The following is a 23,456-nucleotide window of genomic DNA, read 5'->3' on the forward strand; positions in this document are numbered from 1 at the left end:
GGTCGGCAGATTAATGGTGAACAACAATCCAGCTTACCTCCGGCGTCGGAATATCTTGACCACTTTATCCCAGCCTCCGTCAGTAAGTTGTAGGATTGGAGCAAAATCATGTCCAAGTCCTGATTTCCTTTCCTGCTCCTATCCCCGATCATGTCCACTGTGGTTTTGTGCGTCAGGGTGATTTTTGTTTTGTGAGAAATGGATGTTTGTGGTTTGGGAAAGGTTCTTAGGTGTTGAGGAGGCAATCTCTGAAAAGTATTAAAAAAAAAAGCTTTAAATCTATTACACTGATAACAATTCAGTTTTAGATATTTTAATTGCATCAATTAATCTTAAATTTTTTTACATTGGTACCAATTCAGTCCGTTCAGCCAACTTAGACCGAAAATCAATGACGTGGATGTCGGCCGTCCTACATGACACTGTAAGTGATTTGACAGGATATGCTTTAAAGTTGTTAGAAATTAAAGTGCAAGAAATCATTTTTGTAAATGCGACATATTATGGTAAAGCGTTTATCAAATATTGGAAATGGCCGCATTTGAAAGGTGGACCTTTGTGCCATGACTCAATGCCTCTTGCCAATCCAAGGATGTCCGCACGCAAATCTCCGGGTACCCCCATAAATCGATACCTTCACGAACCCAATGCATCACATAAATCTAAGCGAACGTACACTGACATGGAAGGCTGAATGCACTGAATAGGCGACTTCGGAAATCTAGATAATGCATTGGGCACCGGTGAGACGGCCTCGCCAGTCAAGGGTTGGCCTAACCGAACATCTCCTAGACGAGTGTTGGCCGAGCCAGATTTGGCGGAGGGACCCTCGCCTGTGCTCGCCCTCGCCCAGGCAAGGCCAACCCTTGCCGACCACAGGTACTCTCAAACAATATATTGAATCCGATGTGGCTTTTCGAAATTGAAGTGCAACGTTAAAAGTTCTTCGTTGGACGTGGCAAGAGCGAACAAAACAAAGACGTTTCTTTGGAAGACCGACTCTCCCCATCTCACTCTTTCCTTTCTGAAAACTGTAGGCTCCATAAAAGAATTTACGAAGCTTTTTCTCTCTCCCTTCCTCACTCTCGCTCTGTCTTCTTTTCCTTCAGCTTGGAAGCATAGGGCGTGAATAATAACCATTCTGTTTCAGAAATAGATTTCTGGCTAGAAATAGTTTTTTCTATTTCTGTTGCTGGATGAGTTTCTGAGCAAAAAAAAGTGTTTGATAACGATATAAAATTTCTACTTCTGAAAAATGTGTCGGCCGGTTGACGGCGGGAGGTGGCTGTGGAGACCGCGGCGGCGGGCGGCGACCGGGTTGGCGGCGGCGGGTATTTGAGAAAAAATGAGATTTCTATTTTTGTTTCTCGGAAAAGTAGAAAATTTTTGTTTCTCATTTCTTCTTCAAATCTATTTCTAAAACAATTTTTTGTTTCAGAAATAGAAAAATAGAATTGCATTACCAAACGGTTTGCTGCTTCGGAAATAGGTTTGAAACAGAAATTATGTTTCTGGATGGATTTCATGCACCCCGATAGTCTCCCGACTTTGATGCCGATGCTACTCCTCCTCCGTTGTCCATAGTCGTTCTCTCTTCTCTGTCTCTGCGCTTGCTCTGGTAGCCCCAAGATCCGCTGGCGGAGACAAAAACGAATTTGCAATGGGACTTCTAAGAGAGAGTGTGAGAGAGAATCTCTTTTTGAATGGAGGCACGAAATCTGTCATGTCGGACTTTTCGGCTAGACAAATTACTGATAACACTTAAGTGAACAATTTAAAAGACGGTGCATTCAGGTGAGAAGACAAAAAAAAACAAAAAAAGAGTTTAGACATATAATTAAGTTTCATACAAAATTACAGCACCTGTGCTGCTGGTAAATGGTAATAATTTCTCACCATGCAATAGCCACCTGACTGGACCTTTGACATAACCCAGTTGCATTGCTTACAATAAACGCGGTGATTTCCAAACTGGACCGAATGAATATGAATTTTGATAGTACAGTTGACCAAATGACTAAGGGTGCGCATGAAAACACTTCTATATGAGAAATCAACTTCTGATCAGAAGTTAATTTCTTTACTTCTCCTCAAAAGTAGAAATTAATTTTTCTACTTCTGCTCCAAATTAACTTCTGATCAAAAAAATTCATTTGATAACGGTTGAAAATTTCTACTTTTGAAATATTATTAACAAAATCTTCGGCGGCGATGGTCGACGGTGGTGGTGGTGGTCGGCGGCGGCGGCGGTCGGCGGCCGACGGTCATAGCAACGGTGGTTAGGGGAGGCGGCGGCGGTGGTCGTGGTGGTCAATGGTGGCGGTCGGCGGCGGCGGCCATGGCAGCTGCCACAGTAATGGTGGTCGACGAAGGTGGGTGTGGTCTAAGAAGTGACTCTGGAGCCAAAAAGTTAAAATTTTTTACTTCTCAAAAATGGCCAAAAATCCTATCAGAAGTGAAAATTCTTACCGGAAGTGAAAAATCCTACCAGAAGTCAATTTTTTTACCAAACGGATTTTTACTTCGATCAAATTTTTATCAAACACATTTCTTTGCCGGATGGGCTTCGCGCGGAGAAATGCAATTTTTGAAGTGTTTTCATGCGCACCCTAATTTTCCTTTCGATAAGGTTGACGTGGATGCCTTCCAAAGAGCTGTGCATGGCGATATACAACTCAGACACAGATCATTCGTTGTAATATCAGCACCTTAAAGCATATGATCCACAAGCAGAGTCAATATTGTGTCAAACTCGTCTTCCCTTTTGCACAAGTTTTGTTCAACACGAGCCAAAGCAGTCACCAAGCAGGTTGCTCCGATATGGGGAGAGAGAGTTCAAGATCCTCATCGGGCAATCAAGAAAGCTCGTCAATGGAACTTTAGAAGTAAACAAGCGGTATCGGAATTTGGTCCAAGAGCAACAGAACTTCCAGGAAAGTTGGCAACAGAAGCTGCTTAACCTTTTTTTTTCCTCTGCTAGATCCATTTCTTCCCTCCCTCCCCCATCTTTTATAGAGGCATAGCTGCTCTTTCTCATCCCAATCCAGGAAATTCATAAAGAGAAATTTTGGAAATTGAATTCAGGTTCCGTTGAACCTCTACACAGAAGTTTTACTCTGCTGATTTGAAGTATAAAGAAGCTGTCTGTTCTTGAGCCATTCCAGGTTAGGAAATGAAGGTCAAGAACTCCGCTGAAGGTCAAAGCATTCATCTGGATATTCCTCAGCCTCAGGAGGAAAACGATACCATCATTTCACCCGCCACAATCTTTGAGCCGCAAACTAGTGCTCGTAGGAGAGATGGAAGCAGCGCAAACTCTGTATCCCCTGCACTGCCGGCTGTTCCAGCCCCTGAGAAAAAGCTGACTCTGTTTGCTCTCTGCCTTGCGGTTCTGGGAAAAGTGGCCACTGGCCTGGGAACCCTTGGTTTTATATGGGCAACAGTTGTACTCCTGGGGAGTTTTGCCGTCACCCTAGACAAAACAGACTTCTGGTTCATCACCACCATTTTATTAGTTAAAGGAGCTCGAATATTTAGTAGGAGTCATGAGCTGGAATGGCAACACCAGTCTACATGGTCGATAGCTGATGTTGGAATTAGTAGGTTCCGAGCACTGAGATCGAGCTCTAGAGCTCTAATTGAATCTGTGAAGGATATGTTGAGCCCCGTAAGCTCTGCTACGAGGAATCTAAGTCAACACAGCAGGGAAATTTCTGAAACTAAAGATGCGACAAACGTCAAAGAGCAGAAACTGAAAAGTAAGCCGACCCGCATTTGGACTTCTTCCGAAGTTCCTATTGTACCTCATGCCGGGTCAGTTTTCCTTTCCAGAAACGTCAGCAAGATTCTCTATTGGCTTCAGCTCTCATCTCCGATAGCCTGCATCGTGCTTTCATTGACGAAGCTCATCAAGCACAATTTTGGAGAGGTAGCTGATGGAGACACTGACAAGAGGAACCGGAAAGCTGCTCTGTACATCTTTTATGCCTTGGCTTTGGCAGAAGCCCTGGTCGTCTTGACGGAGAAAGTCTACTGGGAGCGGAAGGTTGTCATCTGTAAGCTTCTTGAAGGGGTGAACAAGGAATGCGGTCTGGGGGCTTCAGGTATGATCTCAACTCGGAGATTTTTCTATGACTCCTACTCCAGATGTTTTAATGGGAGCATTTTTGATGGCCTGGGAATGGACATGGTTACTTTTGCGATGGATCTCTTAAGTTCAAACTCACCGGATGAGCAGCTCATAGGAGCCAGGATTCTTCACCGGTTTTCCACAAAAGAACAGTATTCAGATGACACGCTTCAGAAGATTGGAACAACTCTGCCAGTTATAGAGAGACTGGTGGAGATCTTAAACTGGAAAGACCCACAAGAGGAAGAAATTAGGCTATCCGCCACAGAAATAGTTTCAAAATTATCCGGGAAAAAGCGAAACTCCCTTCGGGTCACTGGAATACCTGGGGCAATGGAATCGATATCATCTCTTCTTCAGACAAGCAGAAGCCCCAGTTCTGCAGCAGATGAAATTGGCAAAAAGAAAATCATCTTTGACCATGAAGACTATGAATACTGAACTTTCAATAATTTGGGACTTCTCATTCTGAAGAAACTAGCCCGTGATCACGATAACTGTGGAAAAATTGGCAACATAAGAGGCCTGCTACCTAAAATCATAGATTTCACTCATGCTGATGAAAGAATGTGGAAGGACTCAAGTGTCACCACATCGCAGGTTTTGACCGTTTAAAGGTCCTTACAGGTTATGAAGATGCTGGCAAGCACAATGGGTACCACCGGCAAAAATATCCGGAGAGAGATCTCTGAGATAGTCTTCACTATAAGCAACATAAGAGATATTCTACTGTGCGGAGAGAAGCAACCTGAACTGCAGAAACAAGGTGATTGAGATCCTTACCAGTTTGGCTCAAGACAATGCGTCAGAGCGAATAGGCGAAACCGGTGGAATTCTGAAAGAACCGTTAAAGATTTTCTTCCAACAAGGAGTACCGGAAGATCAAAGGGATGTGAGAATCGTGGCCGGAGAAGCCCTGGCAATGCTGGCTTTCGAAAGCAAGAGCAACTGTCATCGAATCTTGAAGTTAAATGTAGTGGAGAGGCTCATAGAAGCATTGGAGATTCCGCTTCTTCGTGCTAACGCTGGAAGAATATTGAGGAATCTGTGCAGTGGATCAGAGTCCTTCAACCAGCTAAAGGGAGTAACAGCAGCAGCACCAACAGTAAGTGCATTCTTTTGCCAGAACTGAATGTGAGCCGGCATCTCGATAACCTGAAGTTAATTGTTCCCACCTAACCGCATTTTCCAAACTCATGTTCTCAATGCGATCTTATCAGAAGAAGGCAAATTACAAGAGGTAATGGGTGGGCAAGCGGCACATGCTTTCAAGTTCATGACAGCAGAAGAATCCACTGCTGTCTTCAAGAGGGCGGGGTTTAGAGAAGCCGTATTAGCTTGTGCTCTGGTCGAGATCCTGAGGAGCCACCGGAACCCGCGCATAGATGTGCCGAGAATGAGAAGGTTTGCTATCGAGCTGGCAATCTGCATGATGAGGGACAAATCGACGAATGTGCAGATCTTCAGGGATCTGGGCATGGAGGAGGAGCTCAAAGGAGTCTTGGATGCGACATCAGAGCTAGAGAGCTTCAATATTTTCTCCGGCACCATTGGACTAAGCAGGCACGGCACGGCACGACCACTCACTCACTTGTTGAGACCGCACTTATGCTGCTGAAGAACAAGATTGATCAAACGAAGGGTTACTGACACAGTGATGATGCCAAATTATCCAACAAATGGAAACATGACATGCTAGTTCATACTCTAATCCCAGCCGTAAAGAAATAAAGGTAATTGCTTCTTTAGCAAATCTGCCCGGCTTAGTTCCAACGAGATGCTTCTGAAAGTGATCACCTTCCTTATTTGTTCGCATGGAAATTGTGCGATTTACAGCGCACCACATGCACTACTACCAAAACATATGCAAAGTGTTTACTATACACCCACACATTCTTTTAGTTTTCAATTTAACTCCTGAACATCCAGGCATCCAAGTGTTGCGTATACCGTGATTCCGAGCTCGCAACTTCTGCTTTTGAAAGATGAGATCTTTCCTTCCAAACCTCTTTCTACTTAGCAGTGAATCCAAGACTTGACGATATATGACATAATCCAAGGCTATCATTACATATCTTCAAATGACTACCCAAGAACAAGAACCCCAAAGGGCAATTCATCACGCAACTGCAGTTAATCAAAAGGAAAGAAAGAACACGTTGCTTACTCTGTGAACGCGGAGAGAAATCTCCCCATGAATCCATGAATCATCTGCATTGTTCGCTTCTCTGAAACCCCCTGAACCGGATAAGACAAGAACCCCAGAAAAATGCGATCTTGCAATTGAACAATTCACTCCATAAAACAAAAGGCAATGCCATAAACTACGAGTGAGGACTGAGCGTCTTGACGGCAAGCGAGCTCAGTCGCTGTGAATTGCGGAAATGAAGAAGAAACTGTGGAGGAGGAGAAGGATATGAAAATAACGAAATTGAATTAAAACTGTTAACCCTAAGCAAGAAATTAAAAGAGATTTATTATTCTTTGCCTTGCTTGTTTTGCAGAAAAATAAATAATATGAAAAATATTTTTTAAAAAAAAATAATCACATACTTCGCTCAAAATAATTAATTAAAAATATTTTTATTTTCAATAACAAGTTATGTTTAAATTTTTGTGACGAAATATTTTTTTCTATAAGCGATTATTTTTTAAAAAATATTTTTCAAAATCACTTTTTTTTTCACGAAATAAAATAAGACAAAATGCTCAAACACTCTCAAATAACCATATATATTCGAGTCAAAACATAATTTTACCCTTTGTCTCTTTCTCTTTTGTACTCATTAATTTCTTAAAAAATCACTTATCAATCTCTTCGTCTCACTTTTAGATTTCTTGAATTGCCCCTACTTCTTCCATCTTGTACTCACCTATTATGCATAATTATTCATTTTTTATGTGCATAATTACTTAACTATGCACACGGACGACAACTACTACCCATGTCGCAAATCGTGAATATTAAGGGACATCTTAGGCGAGATGAGGCGATATAGTTTACCGCACTTTTTATAGCTATTTGAAATGGAAAATTATGTTTTAACAAAACAAAAAACACATAACTTAAATGTCGATATCTATAGAGGTTTAAAAAAATTGGGTGATAAAAATTAAACAAGAAGTATAAGCATCAATCAGCGCCAATAGCACAAATCTTTTACTAAATGATCTTTTTATTTGCAGAAAATGAGATTAAAACCCTTGATGTTCTTCCATTTATTAATAACTTGAAATATTAAAATATAAAATATGTTTTGGGCATAGACATTTTTAAGTTTTTGGACAAAATTTTGCCTATATAACTTTAATTACTTTGAATGGGCCTGTCGATATTTATTCGTTATGAATGTAGAATAATCCGGCATCTTTGCTTCTATGACCATTTTTATACATTTATTAAGTGCTTGCATAAAGATTTATCTTGTAAGTGCCATCAACATGTACAATTTTATTTAGATGGCGAGCAATTATGCTCTATGATGTCATAAATTCCATCATTGAAGAGCCAAATGTCTTTAAAATGAAAACTCAAATCTCGAAAAATCTCAAATGTTATAAATTATGTTCGATATGAGCCAAAGGCGGATGGGCCTGATCGGAAAATGGCTTCACAAGGGATGAGTTCATTTCACCCCGTCAGAGATCTAGGATGGTTCGCAGCCCCTGCTTGAAACTGTTAGTTGCGAGACCACTCATCCACAATGAGTGATGGCCTTGTTTTTTTTTTTTTTTCCACAAGGATCGTTCACTACACGGGATGCGGTCATCGCGATTTCAGACACTAGCTTGTCGCGGATCCAGCACGTCCTGGTTGCGTTCTTCCCTAGCAATGGTACCCGAGCCAACGGGAAGGGGAGCAACATCTCGTCCAATGTGGAGGACACGATCACCCACGATGGAGACGACGGCAAGTGGTCTTGAGAACCGAACAGCGCACTCGGGTTCACAGCTCGGTACGAAAAGCTACATTCTCTGGGAAGTGTTGGGAATAACATGACATGATCACACAAGGTTGAGGTAAAGATTAATCGTTTGGAACTTGTAACGATATTGCATAGACTAAAGTTTGATAACTCAACATGTTTGCAAGAACAATTGAGATGGCAAGTGAAGTGTGTTTGTATGGATAGATAAGTGAACGTTTGGCTCTTGTCTGTGAAAAACTTTCCTATTTTGTTTCCGGCAGATTATTAGACATACTCCCAAGATTTTTTCAGTCGTTGATTCCTAAAACTTTCCTATCTTGAACACACGATCACTGATTTCTTTTTTGATCCCTAAGAGATGGTTTGAATTACCTGTGTTTCTTGGAAGTTGCATTTTTTTAATTTCCTCATCGAATGTATTTTTTTTTTTTGGCCAACTTCTTCTAGTTTTATATCCAGGTGAGCTGATTTTCTTTATAATACTACTGAAAATGCACGTGTTGCGTGAATCCAATAAAATCGACATGTAAAATATTTTACTAAAGTCGTCAATGATATTTAGTAGATTTTATTAAAAATTACCTTACAACGTAACATTGGAAGTACTAAATGATAAAGTTGTGCACAGGAAAGGAACAAAATTATGAGATGAGAACTTTTATGATATGGCTGTTCATAAGATAGAACACGTCCAACTTTTTAATTGCAATATATGATAAATAAAGTAGAACAATTAATTTGCGCATTTATCCATTGGTAATTGGTATTATGTTTATTAAATAATTGATTGACGATATATCAAAAAGAATTGTCGTCGTTTTAAAGCAGGAGGTCCTCCTTAATTTATATAATAGTAAATATGATAAACTTGATGGTTGGCGAAAAAGTTCTCGAATTTTATAATTGACATGCAGCAACCTTTTATATACATTTTCTTTTCGAATTTTCGGACTCATGAAATTTGGTAATTGACCTTTTATTTTGAAGTGAGGCTTAAGATATATAATTATGGATATGTAAATTCATATGTAAATCTTCATGGCATCTTTAAAGCTTTCAATTAATTCTTTCTCAAGATTTGGAAAGGACAAAAAAAAAAAAAAAAAAAGGGAAGCTCTGCAATTTCTTTAAACCAAATCCAAGCAAGCTGTCCATCTATAACTTCAACTTGATGATTTATATAGGATTGGCTCAAGTTTACATATTTTCAACTCACAAGTGGTGGTGTAGAATTGGACCCAAAAAAAAAAAAAAAAAGTGGTGGTGTAGAGTGGTGAGTCAGAGCCAGAGGGAGTATGGGTGCAAAAGAAGTCCCGAAGGCCTAAATCCTCGATCAAATTGACACGTGTTTTCGGGTCCAACTAAGACCGGGCCGTTTCGGGTTTTTGGGGCTAAGATTATCGGGCCCAATTTTTTTTAGTTATGAAGTTTTAAGTATAATATTCAGTCATTTACAGTTTATAAACACCACTAAAGTTATTAGAACATAATAAGCTAACCATCAAACTTTAAATGAGCCACAAAAAGTCATATTACATCTGAGTTGACATGTCCATATATCCTTACTTTTGTTGACATCTGTGAATTCATGTTGGTAATTGAATTTTAGAGTCCTGAATTTTATTTTTAAATAAACTTGAAAGACCTCACTCTTCCCCCACCCCCGCGCGCAAAAAAAAAAAAAAAACAAAACAAAATGAGCTAAATGCTCAAATTGGCTTGGAAAGACCCAGGTATCTCGAATTGGCTTGGTTTGCACCCGTAAGAACGAGTAGGAATGGGTAATGTTTCCAAAGGGGAACATAACTTCCGTGCTAGATGATAAAAGTAGTTGATTAAACATTAAGCAATTCCTAAAAAGGGCACAACCTTATTATTATAACCAAAATATTCAAAATATCCCAAATTGAAGCATACCAAACAATGAAATTTAATCATACCTCGAAAAAAAAAATCCAAAAAAAAAAAACCTTTTGAAAGATTATTTGTAATCAATCACAATTTTTGGAAATATCATAAATAAACTCAGATCTCATAACTTCTTGAAGCGACATGAAGGACATGTGTGGTGTGACGTGCCGAGGTTTTCATGGTGCGATCGGTTGATCCCATGGCCGAGAACAACTCCAATACTTGTTGTGTCTTTACAAACTATGATTTCCTAAAGTTCTCTAGGGCTATCTTGAATATTCTTAATAGTGAACGATACTATAATTGTCCCTCCCTCTAGAAACTTCCTATTTATTATCGGTGGTTAGGTAGATAGGAGATGCGATCTTAGCCATCGGATCGAATATTGATCAATAGTTGTAATCGAGGCCCTCTACTATATAAAGATGTGTCATCTTTCTCATTTGATCATCCACACACTGAAATACAAAGATCACTCCTCCCGGAGTCTCTCTCGATCCACGGAAGTCTAAGTCTCCTATTTATTATCAATGGTTGTGTAAGTTTGCTATTTATTGTCGGTGATTAAGTAAATGGGACATGCGATCATAGCCATCTAATCGAATACTAATCAACGATTGCGGGGAGCTTTCCATCTATTGTCGGTAGTTAGGTAGATGAGAGATACGATCTTAGTAATCGAATTGAATATTGATTAACTATTATAATTCGAGGCCCTATATGATATAAAGAGGTGTCATCCTTCTTATTTGATCATCCAAAAATAGTCATCCACAAATAGAAATACAAAGAGCATTCCTTCCAGAATCTCTCTCGATCGAAGAAAGTCTAAGTCCCGAGTTAGGCACTTCACGATCACGTTCCTCCCCGCACTTATGTCGAACCACTGTACCCAATCCAAGACACGATCTCACGCCAGGTTGGTGATGATGTCGAGCGGTCATGGGACGCACGCTTAGCTTTGTACGAAGAGCCAAAGATTCTAGCTATTATTCAGAACCTCCTCCTACTTAATACGAAATATAGAGGCATTGGACATGGCACAACAGGATCACACAAGGTTGGATAAAGATCGATTACTCAGCTTTGTACGAAGAGCTACCATCATCGAAGATGCAAAGCCGCGATTCAAAACCTCCTACTTTAGATGAAATATAGAGACATTGGACATAGCACGACGGGATCACACAAGGTTGAGATAAAGACTGATCGATTGGAACTGATATTATTGCTTTGACTATAGTTTGATAATTCGACATCTTTACCTGAATAGTTAAGATGGCAAGCGAAGTGCTGCCGGGTTGAGTGATCATGTGTACATGTACATAGTAAACCTTGATGGTTGGCTCATGTCAGTCAAGATACATCACTAATCCAAATAGGAAACATTACAGATTTCTGATGCTGCCTTGGACACAATTCAAGTAAAAATATCTCAACAACTTTCCTTGTTTTTTTGGCTTTGTTTAGTCAAGATTTGAGGGAGAATGTTATCTTAAAACTCTTGGAACAATTAGCGTTTAAGGAAAATTGTGTTTTACGAATTAATCTTGTTATCAGAAGACTTTCAAGATTTTTTGAGTCATCGATCTCCAAAACTTTCATTTTTCTGAATACATGATCTCTAATTTCAAAATATTTTGAATTATCTTTTTTAGTCAAAAGTTGCCCGATTTTATTTCCTCATCTAGCGTTCTTTTTTGCCAATTTTTTCTAGTTTTAACCCGAAGCGAGTTGATTTTCTTTTATATACAAATAAAAGGGAAAAAAGACACATGGAGTGTCAATATTTATATACGGCGCTCAATTTAGTGCTTATTTTTTTTGGATTACTTAAATGCCAAATCGAAGATAAAATTTACTTAAGTGCCAATTCCAACCAAACAGTGCATGTGACATTTTTTTGTTAACTTTTTAATATTACATGTCAATTTTTTTTAAAAAAATAAACCTACATGAACTGTTCAACTTAAAAATAGTTAAATTTTTTTAAAATTATAATCAAACAAAAAACTCCTAAAAGTAAAAAAAATAAAAAAAAAATAAAAAACCATAAAAAATAAGGAAGCCTTTGTTGCAATTGAAGCCCTTGCCACCATTGCCCCACCATCGCCGGCAATGGCCCGCGAGGGGTGGGGGGATGGTTGAGCGGATCGTTGAGTCTTGGCGACCCTCGCCTAGGCTTCGCTAGGGTCGGCAAGGCCCGACCGTAGCCGGCCTTGTTGTGGGTTTGCCAAGTCGGCGACGATTGGGCCACATCGACCTTGGCAAGGCCTTAGCCCGGCGACCCCCCTCGGGGTTCCCTCGCCGGCCATTGCTAGCGATGGTGAGATGCGGCAGCGAGGGCTTCCAAACCCTAGCCACCGCAATGTAGATTTCCCTTTTTTTAAAGTTTATTTGGCTTATTTTTTTTTATTTTTTAATGCTTTTAAGTTTTGGCTTTTTTTTTTATTATTGCTGACTTGAAAACTCCAGCAAGCCACATAGATACCATGTTAGATTTTTAGTGAAGCTGGCCGAAATTGGCACTGAAAAAATCGTTTCTTAAAAATAATTGACACTTAAGTGATCCAAAAAAAATATTGACATTAAAGTGAGTGCCGTACACAAATATTAGCACTCATAGTATCCTTTTACCCTAATAAAAGCGTTCATGTGCTGTGTGGATTCAAAAATTAACATGTAAAAGATTTTACGACAATTGCTAATGACGTTTAATAGATTTTACAAATGAATGCCTTCAATGGATTATTGGAATTACTAAATGACGAAGTTGCATACAAGAAAGGAATTTTTTCATGATTTTAAATTTTTTTTTGACAATTTTCCCTAGTTTTCCTACACTTACTTTGACACGATTCAAGTAAAAAATTTCAACTTCTTTTTTTCTTCTTTTTTCCAGATTTGGTTCATCAACATTGGAGAGAGAGTCTTACCTTACAACTCATGAAATCATCAGCTTTTAAGGAAGATTGTATCGTAGGAATTAGTCTGTCTATCAGAAGAATTTCAAGGTTTCTTCAGTCGTTCATATCCAGAATTTTCCTTTTCTAGAACACACCATCTTTATTTCAAGATACTTTGAATTACCTTTTTTTCTACAACAGAAAGGAATTTTTTTCAAGATTTAGAACTTTTTTTGATAAGGTCGTTCATAAGATTGTAAATGTTCAAAATACAGATCGAAATATTTGAGAGATGAAATATAATTACTAATTTACTCATTTGTCCATTAATAGAATGTCTATAAAAAGTTAATTGATGATACATTAAAAAGGATCGTGATTGTTTAAAAGTAGGAGGTTCTCTCTCTCTGTTTTTTTTTTGGGGGTCGGGAGGAGGTTCTCTTTACTTTGTATAATATTATATGTAAATTCATGGTAAGCTTGATGTTTGGAGGGGAAAAGTTTCAAAATTGATTAATGACATCCAGTAACATTTGTAAATGCATTTTCTTTTTTCAAATCTTTCGGACTCATTAAATTTGGCAGTTTGCTTTTTATTTGAAGTCCCTTTCAAAACATAAAGACGCATTTCATTTCATTATAGTTCTTAAATCTTTTATTTCGTTCTCTTTCGAGATTTGGGAGGAAAATAAAAGGCAAGCTGCGCAATTTCTTTAACTTAATCCGAACAAGCTCTCAACCTCTAACTTCAAATTGATATCCTCACCACAAAGAAGGAAGGCCAAAACATGGTGACAAGCTCATGTTCACGGTGGTGGTCGCGGCGGTGGAGATGGCCAAGCTAGAGGGAGTAACGGTGCAAGAGAAGTCGAGAAAGGCCCAAAAATTCAGCCCGACCCGGATTGAATTGGCACGAACTTCTGAGCCCGAGTGGGACCGGGCTAGTCTTGGATGGGTCTTCAAATTCTCATTCGGGCGGGTCTGGGTTTTCTAGCCAAAGATGGTTGGGCCTGAATTGGCCAGGCCCGACTTTAAATGTTTTACGAAACGTGATATATATATATATATATATATATATATATATATATCTAGAATAATGCAAAAGAAAAGGTTAATTACTTACAATTTATAAATAACAATAAATTTATAACAAAAGAAAAGGTTAATACAGTAGATAATATAGACTTTTTTTTCCTTTTTGTATGACAATAATAAAAGGACTTGATTATGCGTTAAATAAACATGAAAATCATTAAAAAAAAACTTGTTTCTGAGTGGGCAATTTGTATCAACATAATAAATCATAATCTCCTGAGAAAAAAGTAAAAAGGAAGAAAAGAACTAATCCCTCATGATTTCTGAGTGGGCAATTTGTAGCGGCACAAAGGGCATGTGTGGTGTATTCTCAACCAAGCTTCGATGCAACTTTTGTGAAATTCATGAGAGCAATCCATCCGAACAAGTTCATCTCCGATCGCAACTTCTTCCATGCAAATCACGCAATCCAGCTCATGACTACTCGAGCCTCGATCACCCTCAAACATCACTTTGTTCAAACTTGTAATCGTTGACTCATCTGCCGCTTCGAATTTGATCCTCCCTTGGTCCATTGACTCCGTCATGACGCTCCTCCGCAACGCATCCTCCATGCCGGGATCAGGGCTTGTAACTAGTCCTTCTTGCCTCATCGGATTCATCGCGGATCGTTGCCCCGAAAGCAGCTGCCGCCATCTCTCCGCCTCTTCGAGGATCCGTGATTGCAGGTCCCGCAGCTGGAGCCTTCGCCGTTGGGCTCGCGTCTCGCACATCTCGTGCTCCGAGACGGTGACCTTGTGCACTATTCTCACCACCATCTTTGTCCTCTTGCGCCCCGCGTTGCAAGGGTTGTTCACCGCGCGGGACGTGGCCCCCACGATCTCGGACACTAGCTCATCACGAGTCCGGCGCTTCTCGGTCACGTGCGTCCCTGTATTTACATCGAGCCACCATAGCCTGTCTAACGGGAAGGGCAGCCGCATGTCGTCCAACATGGAGGACACGATCGCCCACGATGGCGACGATGGGAAGCTGGGGTGGGGCGCGAACGGGCCGGTCGGGTACTCAGCTCTGTACGAAAAGGCATCGGTGAGGATGCAGCGTGCGGATGCGGATCCTCCTCCCACTCCAGACTGAATAATATAGCAGCTCTCGACAGTGCATGACATGATCACACAAGATCCGGGCAGAGACTGATCGTCACGAACATACGTCGGCATTGCAAAGACTGAAGTACGATAATTCGACATCTTCAAGAGGATCGTCAGCAAGGGAAGTGTTCTCGAATTGGGTATGCATATATAGGCTGTGAACATTACTAATCCGAATAGGAAATAGAGCGTTTCCTGTACTGCCTCTGACAAGATTCCAGTAAAAAAAATTTATTCTTTCCGTTGCTTTGTCTTATCAAGATTGAAGATAGTGTCTTATCTTATAACTCGTGAAATCACCGAAATTTGCGGAATAAAATGCTGGCATTGCGAAAACTGAACTTTGATAATTATTCAAAATCTCTGATGGAAATCTTGAATTGACTATTCAAGTAAATTGTTTAAAGTACTCTCTGTTTTTTTTTTCCTGGCTTTGGTTTGTCCAAATTTCTTATAATCAATTTAATTATCAATATTTACGGAAAATTGTGTCATGGGATTTTATCTTTTTATTCTTAAATAGACTTTCTAGACTTTTTTGAGTTGTTAATCCCGAAAACTTGCTACCGGAAGCCACATGGACTAAAATCCCATATCTTCACCAATAAAAATTGCTAAGAAAGAGTCCGCCGGTATATCTAGTTAAATTTGCTTTCAATCATTAGCTTAAATTCAAAGAGTTATCAACCAACTAGGATAATATATTAACTGCTATGCATTTCTTGACACTTACCTTTCGAACGTAAAGATATTCCAAGGTCATTTGAATTAGTTATAGTGTTCGGACGCTACTTGATTTTTTCTTTTTCATAAGCTATCAAACCTGCATTGACAGTGGACCTTATTTTTCCGTATATAAATTTGTACTCATCAAGTTTTAGGAAAAGTATCCAAAAAGTCCTAAATCTATTGTACGACAGCCAATCAATCTTAAAATTTTCAATTTCACAAATTTAGTCTTAAACCTTTTAAAAATTTGCCAATAAGTCATTCCAACCAATTTTAATTGAAAATCTCTCACATGACAGTCTAGTCAGCTCTGACCATTTTATGTCGCACACTTAGCGTTGACGTGAACAAAATTTTGCCTTTTTTCATAGATTTTTATTCTTTTTCCTTTTGCATTCTTTCCTTCTTCCTTTGGCCGATCGCCAAGCCTTGGCGATGGCCGACGAGGGTCAAGCCCGGCCATTGGAAGGGCAAGAATGGTGAGGTTGAGCCTCGCCAAACCTCGCTAGCTAGAGGAACAAGGGAAAAAAAGGAAAGAAAAGGGAAAAAAATTCAAACAAATATTTTAAAAAATTCAGAAAAATTTTAAAAAATGTAGAAAATTGTCCATGTTAGCATCGAGTGTGCCGTGTAAGATGGGTTGACCCCGATAAGTAGATCAACACCTTAGCAATTTTCGATCAAAATTTGCTGAAAAGACTAAATTGACAAATCATTAAAAAGTTTATGACTAAATTGACAAATCATTAAAAGGTTTATGATTAAATTGGCAAATCATCAAAATGTTGAGGGCTAAATTGGCATAATTAAGAAGGTTTAGGTTTAATTTGGCAAGTTGTCAAAAGGTTTAGTACCGAATTGAAAAAATTGAAAAGTTTGGGACTGAATTAGGGGCCGTACAATAGGTTTTTGGCTTTTTGGATAATTTTCCCACCAAATTTTAGAGATGAGAATAATTTAGGGAAATACTTCAAATCCATTTTACATTAGCAAGTGTAATTACCACAAAAAATTTCAAATATGACGAATTTAACCAAAATTAATTTATTAACAAAAAAAAATGGTACACCTGTTACAAATTTATCATACACTAATTTTTTAAAAATAAAAAATTGAAACCGATAAATCTGTTACAAATTTATCCTCTATTAATTTTTGTTAAATTAGATTAATATCATAAAAATCTCCAAACTGGTATACCTATAATATACGAAGGGTAAAATTTTCAAATTGGTATATCCGTCAACTATCACGTATCATACAACTCGGCAATTTGACAATAAAATTTAACGGAAGCTAACACATGGTAAATTTGTCACATGTTTACCATTTGTAGGTTTTTTGTGGTAAAAAAATTAGTTTGAGATAAATTTATCACACATATACCAGTTTGAGATTTTTCTTCATATTAACCCATATTACAACATATATTTTATGTCTTCCCAGTTAGCAGGCGTTGAATTGTGGCATGGACGACCTTCCAACTTCCATTTCTTGGACCATGCTTTTCTTTATTGAATTTTCTTGTTAGATGATGTCTCCACGACTCAAGCAGAACTATTCACTAATGAAAGGTAATATATTTGATTAATAAACTAACGTAAATCACTAATTCATATGTGATGCAAATGTATAAAAACATTACTAGTTTTTGTTACCCGGTTTTGGATGTACATATTACTAAAATATAAATCAATAAAAGAAAAAAGTACCTATTTGTTTTCACGTATTCAACATTAGTTACCATAAATTTGCTCATCTAAAAGAAAACCAGAATCATCAAACTGATAAAGCAGTAAGCAGATAAAAAAAAAGGAATTTCTGAAAATTTATCAATTAATCTCCTTAATAAATAGGTTGGACATTGGATCCTCAAAGTATCTTTGACTATTTAAATGAAATTTCAAGAACTAAACTTTTTTTCTTCTGGCTTTGGTTTGCCAAGATTGGAGAGAGAATTTTGTCGTACTACTCATGAGATTATAAGCATTTCCGGACGATTATGTCTTAGGAATTAATCTGGTTATTAGATAGACTTCCCAGAATTTTCCAGTTGTTAATCCTCGATATCTTTCCTTTCCTAAACACATGATATCTGATTTCAAGATACTTTGAACTATCTATATTTCTCTAAAGTTACCTGCTTTTATTTCCTCATCTCGTATTTTATTTTGGCCAACTTCCTCCTCTAGCATTAAACCCAAAGAGTGGATTTTTTTCTTTCAATATACTAAAAAGATGCAAATACTTGGGGTGAATTAAAAATTTGATGTTTAAAAGATTTAACAAATCTCGCCTCATAACGTAAGGTGCATGTTATTAACGTTAGAGATATTTTGGATATCTTGTGGAGATATTTTGGATATATTTAGCATATATCTAACAATTAAATAACGTTCGACCAAAAAAAATAAATAATGAAACTACACTTAGAGAAGGGGGAAAATATTAAAGATTTGAATTTTTTTTATAAGGGTGCTCTTATAATAGAGAAATCACATTTTCAATTAAAAAATGTGAGAGACAAAATAGAATTACCAATTCACCATTTGTCCAATGATAGAATATTGATGAAAATAATTTATTCTATTTTGGCAAATAAAATATATCAATAATTACAAAAACTGAAATTAAATATTTAAAGGTTTTTCATTTATTGTTTACAAACCTCAGCAGATTTATGAAAAGCCATCAGACTTCAAACAAGCCACAAAAAGTCATGTTATGCTAAAATTGAGATGTCCAGAATTTCGTTTCTTTCTATTGGTTATTTGATGATTGTATATTAGAGTCTCGAAAATTGATAATATACCAAATTTTTCAAGAGAAAAAAAAAGGGCTAAAAGCTTGAGTTGGTTTGCATAATGTTGCCAAAGGGAAAATGAGTTTTCATGATGGACAACAAAAGAACTTCTTTACAAACGGATCAAATAACCCAAACAAGGACACGACTTTGGTATGACCATCAAAATATTCACAATATTTCAAAATTGACGAGTACTAAACGAAGAAAAATTGATCGGATCTGCAGACTAATAACTCCGCTAATCTCCTGCAAAAAATCAGCAAAAACGTATGATCTCGTGACTTCTTGGTGGGCAATTTGTACCGGCACAAGGGGCATGTGTTATGTATCCTCAGCCAAGTCTTGATGCGATCTTTGTGAAATTCATGACAGCAATTCGTGCGAACAAGTTGGTCTCCGATCGCAATTTCTTCCATGCAGATCACACAATCCAATCGATGACTGCTCGAGCCTTGATCTCCTGCAAACACCAATTTTTTCAATCTTTGAATGGTTAACTCAAGCGCGGTTTTGAATTTGATCCTCGCTCGGTCCATTGACTCCCTCATGACCCTCCTCCTCCGCACATCCTCCGTGTCGTGATCAAGGTTTGCGGCTAATCCAGCGTCACTCATTCGATAAAGCAGAGAATGCATGAGGCTCCGCCACCGGGCTCCCATCTTGCCGATCTCGCCCTTGGAGACGGTGACCTTATGAACCATCCTCACTGCTATCTCCGTGCTCCTGCGCCAATCATAGCCACGGTCGTTCACTGCGTAGGACGTGGCCCTCGGGGGCGTTCGTCCCCATAATTTCGTCAAAAAACCACAGCCGGTCCAGCGGGAAGGGCAGCCACATGTCATCCAGCATGGAGGACACTATGGCGTGCAAGGCTCGCGACGAGAGCGAGTGGTTACGGGATGCGAATGGCGCGCTCGGATGCTTAGCTTGCTACGAAAATCTACTTGGTCAATGCGGCCGAACGGAGATTCAGAACCTCCTCTGAGACAAGGTTGGCGAAATACTCTTGAAAAATCCGTCGTCCTTATTGCTAAGACAATTTTTGATAATTGGACATCTTGACGAGAATCGTTGACATGACAAGTCCAAGTGTTGTTGGATTTGTGTGTGTATATATACAAAGTCATCCTTGACAGTTGGCTCGTTTCGATCAAGAAACATCAGTAATCCGAATGGGAAACATGACCTTTCCTACATTGCCTTCGACGCAATTCCAGTAAAACATTCTAAAAAATTTCCTTCTTTAGCTTTTAACCTTGAGATTGTCAGCAACGATATGACTGTGTAAAAAAAAAAAAAAATTGGTTATTAGATAGACTTATAAGATTTTTTTAAATCTTTGATTCCCCAAAATCCTTTTCTATATACAAAATCTCTGCTTTCAGGATACTTTGAATTATCTATATTTAGTAAAATAATCCGAAGTTATTTCCTCGTCTTAGTACTTTTTTGTTCAACTTCCTCTAGCTTTAAACCCAAGCTAGTTGATATTTCTTATGTACTAAGAAAGATGCGCGAGTGAATTTAAAAAAAAAAATTGACATTTAAAAGAGTTTATAAAGATCGCCAAACAACGTAACATTGAAATTATTAAATAATGAAATCGCACATAGGGAAGGACAAAAAATTTCAAGATTTATGACTTTTTGTGATAAGGTTGCTCCTAAGATAGAAAATATTGAAATTTCAAATTATAATATATGAGAGATACAACAGAAGTAAAATGTTTCATGGGTAACAAAAGCGACAAATTAGTCATGGAAACTAACCAGCAAAAGGCGCAAATGGGTCGTTCAGGCGTGATACAAATGCAGAACATTGTATGTTTATTACTCGTGCTCCAGTTTGGTTCCACATGTTTCTCAAATAGAAATCAATAAAAAAAATTGATATTGTAAATGAATCCATTGAAAATTCTCACATTTTTCGACAATAGGGTTCACATTTAATCTCTCTCCACCTATCAATCTAAGTTTTTGAGTTTGACTTTGTAAAGGAACAGATGAAAATAGCTCCTGTATTGGTTTCACAAATCTCTAAGTATTACAGTATTTGAATCAAGAATAAAAGAAGGATGTGCAACTTTCTCAAACTTTGGATTTTTCGATTCTTAGATTCTGGACTCTCTTTTTTTTCTTCGTCGGCTTTAAGGTCTCCTTTCATACTTCTCCCCCTTCAAACTAGTCGTTGTAAGATTTTTAGAGGATTACTCTCCAAAATTCTTATTTAGACAAGATTGTATATAAAGGATTTCGTAGCCATTAAGAATATTAAAGAAAGAATCTCTCATTAGATCGGATTGCCCATAGAATCATGATATGAGTTTCTAAATATAGAGTTTTTCTTGTGGTAAGTCATCCTCGTCTTCCTTATTCCATGCTCTCAAATGATGTTCGTGATTGATAATCTTTAAGAGAGAAACTAGCTTGATTTTCTAGTTGCTGTGATAAAATAATAATTATGTCATCTAGAATGTATTTCATGTTAATATGATCATTCCATATGAAACTCCCTCAGAGCTTGAGCTACATAATAACATTGAGCTCCTCAATCAGCGTCCGAGCATTTCCTTTTAGATTCAATCTTGTGTAAATATTCTTTAACATTCAAATGTACATTAAGACAATATGCAAAATAGTATTTTATTGCGTTAGCTCAGATATTAGAGAATACGGATTGTTTTGTCAACTTAAAAAATAATTAGGGGTTTTTCTCATCAGAGGAGATTTAGGGAACAAGAAGTTGGAGCATGAGAGGAATTTGGGGTTGTTGCTGTTGGGGGGTTGTGGTTGAGCTGGAGAGGAGCATTGCGGCAGTGGCGGAGGTGGTGTTAGCAAGGATGGCGGCCACCGGAGGAAGTGGGTGATTGTGCTTCCATTCGTAGGTTGTTATTAGGATGGTCTTGTCTTGCACACATCTTTGGACTTGTGTTGATCATGATAGTTTCATATGACAAATGGAGAACCTATGAAGCAAATTAGACTACTTTTTCAGTTGGGTGTCCTATCAGAATTAGTGTATGTGCGGCTTATTTCACACAATAAAATCAATCGCGTAATAGAATTCCTAGTGAGTCACACTAATAGAATTCTTGTACACTTAACAAACTGTGATTGATTCTATTTATTGCATCATAGATAAAACGAATTTTCACAGCGTTTTCTTAATGCACTTAATTCTCCCGTAGCCTTTCGACCGGAAAAAGAAAAAATCTCCTGTAGCATTGGAAGATTCTGCCGAACAATGAAATTAAAATCATATTTGAAGAGGAAGAAATTAAAGAAGTGGACGATATCGAATGAAAACACGAGATGAAGCCAAACCTCAATGACAACCCAAACACCCCTGCAGATCAATTTTTTTGGTCATTGAAGTGTAACTTCATATAACATGTTGTAATATAACGCGCGGAAACTAGCCCGGATCTTGCAAATAAATCAATGTGAAAAGCCTAGAGAAATAACAATGAACAATAAAGGATACCGGAGATTACGTGGTTCGATCCGAATATCGGTACCTACATCCATGGGAGAGCTAGCAAGAACAATCCACTATAATCGGATAATCGGAATTACAATCGCTCAATACGCTCGTGTTTCCCGCACCTAGATTATACCCAAATCCAAAGTGTCACAAATAAACAACTTAATTGGATATAATAAAATCTCACGAAGCATAAACCACGGTGCATAGCAGCCACTTCTCGCGTCCACTATAACTTCGCGTTCTTGTATTGTGCGATCCAAAAATAAAAGAACGTCCCAGTTCTTTTATTTCTTCTTCGCGGCACGGGGCTCTCGGCAGAAGAACAAGACTCTCTTTTTTAGTCCTCCCCCTTTTCTTTCTGTTTTATAGGGCTTTTGCGGGTTCAACGTAAAGGGGGAAGCAAACCCTACCTTTTTCTTCTTTTATTCCTTTCATCCACCACCTTCTTGATAAACACAAAATATAGATAAGACCTTTTCAACAAAAAATACGAGATCTTGAGGTGCAAAATTACTGAAAACTCGGGACATAATTAACAATTCTCCACCTTAGCTCGATGTTTGAAAGTCAAGTCATAGTGCTCGGTGCAAAATTACTGAAAACTCGGGACATAATTAACAATTCTCCACCTTGGCTCGATGTTTGAAAGTCAAGTCATAGTGCTCATCATCCATGCTGCTCTCCTAACATCATACGGGTGATCATTCTTTACAGACGCCAATAGTGCTCAAGCAAAGCTTGAGCTTCGCCAAAGAAACAGGCTTAGTCATCATGTCTGCTGGGTTCTCTGTTGTAGCAATCTTTTTCACAACAACCTTACCCTTCGCTAAGACATCTCGGATGAAGTGGTATCTAATATTGATATGTTTCGTTCGCTCGTGATAAACCGGATTATATGCCAAATAAATCGCACCTTGGTTATCACAGTGTATATCAACACTTTTCTGTTCTAATCCAAAGTCCAAGAGCAAACCTTGCAACCATATCGGCTCTTTCGCTACAAAGGTTAGTGCCATGTACTCCGCCTCAATCGACGACAAGGCTACGTGGTCCTATAAGGACGCCTTCCAACTAACTGCATCACCTGCAAGCGTAAACACGTACCCGGCTAAAGATATGCACTCATCCAAGTCACATGCATGATCGGAATCCACAAAACCAGTGGTCTCACTGCCATTATCGTCCCTCCGGTATTCTATACCAACGTCTACCGTCCCCTTCAAATATCTGAGGATCCATTTCATGACTTCTCAATGAGTTTTACCTGGATGCTTTATATAACGACTAACTACATCGACAGCTTGTGAAATATTAGGTCTAGTGCATACCATAGCATACATAATACTACCCACGGCACTAGAATAAGGAACACGG

At 38.3% G+C, this 23,456-nt stretch overlaps 1 protein-coding gene and 1 pseudogene across 2 annotated transcripts in view; one reads left to right on the forward strand and one right to left on the reverse strand.

Moving 5' to 3' along the window:
* Nucleotides 1-23,456, reverse strand: part of LOC115728661 (disease resistance protein RUN1-like) — a 1,102,447-nt gene that overhangs the window by 477,379 nt on the left and 601,612 nt on the right. The gene's annotated exons all lie outside the window — the stretch shown is intronic.
* On the forward strand, nucleotides 2,616-6,272 carry LOC115727460 (annotated as a pseudogene).

The sequence above is a fragment of the Rhodamnia argentea genome, chromosome 1 (assembly GCF_020921035.1).
Source record: "Rhodamnia argentea isolate NSW1041297 chromosome 1, ASM2092103v1, whole genome shotgun sequence".
NCBI lineage: Eukaryota > Viridiplantae > Streptophyta > Magnoliopsida > Myrtales > Myrtaceae > Rhodamnia > Rhodamnia argentea.